Raw genomic sequence first — 3,202 nt, 5'->3', positions numbered from 1 at the left:
TGTTAACTCCACCGTTTTAAGGCTGCTAAAAACTGCTAGCGAGCAATCAACTCAGAATGACCCCCATAGTGTATTGCAAGAAAATATCTGTAAATCCAATGGTACCGTAAGTGCGGTATATACTCGCACTTCTTTGCGGGGCGAGAACATCTCCCCTAAGTGAAGTCAGCCCTATGAATAGAGTTTGTGTGATCCCTGTGCAGCAGTCACAGAAAGGGTTCATCTCTGCAGTTTGTCACTCAAATTACATTGTTGCATTTTTTCTAGAAGTGGATCTGAGAGCTGTTACCCGCAGACCAGCTACAATAATTATCCTGGGATAGTGCACAAGGGCATAGAAGGGAGCGGCTCAAGAAAAGAGAAGTGGAAACAGACAGCAAACTAGGCTGGAGAGAGACCTGAGACAAAGAGATCTGAATTATACGAGAGCCGACCAGGGGAAACACAAATTATGCAGTCAAGTTTCCCACATTTGGGGAAATCGCAAGAGCAGCACACCCAGAGTGCAATGGGTGAGCCTTGCCCTGGGAGAAGCACCTTCATGATCATAGTATCTCACCTGGCAGGTAAGTAGGAGTTGGGCTAGAGCTGGGTAGGGTCGCTGCTCGGGCACTTCCCTGTCAAGTGAAGGAGATCCAACTGAGTCAGCACAAGGGAACTCTCGAAAGAAGAACAAGGCTAGAGGAAGATCTGAGACAAATAAATCTGACTTTTACCAGAGCTGACCAGAGGAAAGCACAAACACAGTCCCCCACTACCACAAATAATGAAGTCGAGTTTCCCACATTTGGGGAAATCACAGGGGTCAGCATACCCAGAATGCAATGAATGAACCTCACCCTGGGATAACAGTCTTCATTACCATGATATCTCCTATGCAAAATAAGTATGATTTGGGATAGGGCTAGGGAGGGCCGCTGCTCAGGCACATCTCTGTCAAGTAAAGAAGATTCAACTGAGGCAGCACAAGGGAACTCTCATCTGGGGACAACAACTGCAGGGAGAACACATATTTTCAGATGAACATGGGAGGGCAGAAGGCTGCCTAATACTGAAGCACCCCCAAACAACAAACCAAATGCAACAACTAGTGCAAGCATTCCTGGGGGAAGGCCTGCAGCAGATGGATTTGCATATGGTGATGTCATCCAAGCAGTGGGTCAAAGTTGGCTTCAACCCTCGTCTGCATATGAAAAGAGAAAAGGGGCATGCAGGGCATGGCGGCCTTTTGTGGCGCTTGGATGACCCCTAGTTCGCATTAAACACCTCCACCCTCCTTCGGTGTGGGGCTCATGTTGGCTATGCCCCAGCCCCTGAAGCATTCAAGCTGATTTCTTGCAGAAGCTGGGCACTGTAACAGCTCCAGAGCTGCTCTGTATGGCAAGTAAAAGGGTGTGGGCCCTGCAGCACTACCTGTAGTTCGCATTGTGCGTTGGAAGGCACAATGTAAGCAGATGGGAGAAGTCAGGATAGTGCGCAAGGGCATAGAAGGGAGCGGCTCAAGAAAAGAGAAGTGGAAACAGACAGCAAACTAGGCTGGAGAGCTCTTCTGTCTATATTTTGCAAACCTGCTCTTGTCCTCTCCAGCTGCTCCATGTAGATTTGACGTCTGGAAAGGTGCATAACCCACTGACAAGCAGGCACACTCCTGCATGAGTTTTCTCTCTCACTAGCTGGATGATACACAATCATTTGCATGTGCTCCACCTCCGACACACCACCCACCCAACCACCCAGTGACCAGAGCCACCCACAAGCCAACTGGCTCCGTGATTTAATTTGCACAGTGTAGTCATCCAGGCAGCATGTCCTTCTCAATGGAATACAATAATACAACAGTTAATAAGGCTATGGGTGTGGAGTGTAAGAGGGTGAGGGAATCACAAGCCCGAAGCTTTATTGAAAGACAGACACATATAAAGGGAGGATCAATAAATACAAAGATATCCTTTACTATAGAATGTAGTCCAATCCGGTCTTTCAACTCTTCCACAACTTAAAAACGGATAGTGTTCCCAAGCCTTCCATCCTGGAATATCTTCAGTCTCTCGCCAATGAAGAAAACAATCCCTCCAGCAGACTCTTCAACCACGATACAAGATCACAGCCAAAAGGGCGAGAAGCAACTACACTTGCGTTTAACCAAAATAGCTAAAACTTAGTGGAGGAAAGTGCAGTGCACCAAAACATAAGCTGACACAATCATGGAGAATGTGCCAGCATATATGCTCTTCTATCTATATTTTGCAAACCTGCTCTTGTCCCCTCCAGCTGCTCCATGTAGATTTGACGTCTGGCAAGGTGCATAACCCACTGACAAGCAGGCACACTCCTGCATGAGTTTTCACTCTCACTAGCTGGATGATACACATTCATTTGCATGTGCTCCACCTCCGACACACCGCCCACCCAACCACCCAGTCACCAGAGCCACCCACAAGCCAACTGGCTCCGTGACTTAATTTGCACAGTGCAGTCATCCAGGCAGCATGTCCTTCTCAATGGAATAATCTCTGGTTCCATGGAATCTTCCGCATTGGAATGCTGCGGAACAAAAAGGATTTAAACATTCAGCTTGCTAGCATTCAATGTACCTGCGGCTTGGCTCTAGCACATGGGTCTTCATCCTGTGGCCCTCCAGCTGCTGTGAAACTACACATCCCAGCATGCCCTGCCACAGTTTTGCTATTAAGGTATGCTAAAACTGAGGCAGGGCATGCTGGGATGTGTAGTTCCACAGCAGCTGGAGGGTCGCAGGTTGAAGACCCATGTTCTAGCATGCCTGTTCTATGATGCATGTTCCGTGATGTCACAATCAGCTTGGAATGGGGTATCTAGCAGGCATTTGCTGACAGTCACTTGAGGTAGACACACATCAGGAGATGCAGCATATCGGAGGTCTTCGATGCCTTTCCAGCAAATGCACACCACCTGCTGCTGGTCTGGACACAAAACAATGCCCACAATCGAAGTCCCAAAATGCCCAACTACAGGATTCATGTAAGTAGTGAATTTAGGAATGAATTTAGAAGTAGGAAATTAAGTTAGTTCACAAGTACATTCAAATTCAGATCTAAAGTCTAGGTAGGCCTCACGTCCTGGCAGACCCCAGCATTTAAAAATGCCTTGATTAGAGGTAGGGAATTAAATGTAGATAAGAAGTAGACGCAAAATAAGACTCCACAGAGCAGTTATCAGGTGT

The 3,202-nt window shown here is 47.3% G+C and overlaps 2 non-coding genes across 2 annotated transcripts; both read right to left on the bottom strand.

Annotated features, from left to right (window-relative positions):
• Positions 1-411: 411 nt before the first annotated feature.
• On the bottom strand, positions 412-574 carry LOC134899282 (U1 spliceosomal RNA). The gene has a single exon (XR_010172962.1). It is a non-coding gene; the product is annotated as a U1 spliceosomal RNA (small nuclear RNA).
• Positions 575-726: 152 nt separating this feature from the next.
• Positions 727-890, bottom strand: LOC134899166 (U1 spliceosomal RNA). Its single transcript, XR_010172848.1, has one exon. It is a non-coding gene; the product is annotated as a U1 spliceosomal RNA (small nuclear RNA).
• Between the last annotated feature and the right edge of the window lie 2,312 nt (positions 891-3,202).

This window comes from Pseudophryne corroboree, chromosome 3, assembly GCF_028390025.1.
Source record: "Pseudophryne corroboree isolate aPseCor3 chromosome 3, aPseCor3.hap2, whole genome shotgun sequence".
Taxonomy (NCBI): Eukaryota; Metazoa; Chordata; class Amphibia; order Anura; family Myobatrachidae; genus Pseudophryne; species Pseudophryne corroboree.
Note: the sequence above shows the minus strand (reverse complement) of the source record. Positions and strands in the feature narration are given on the sequence as shown.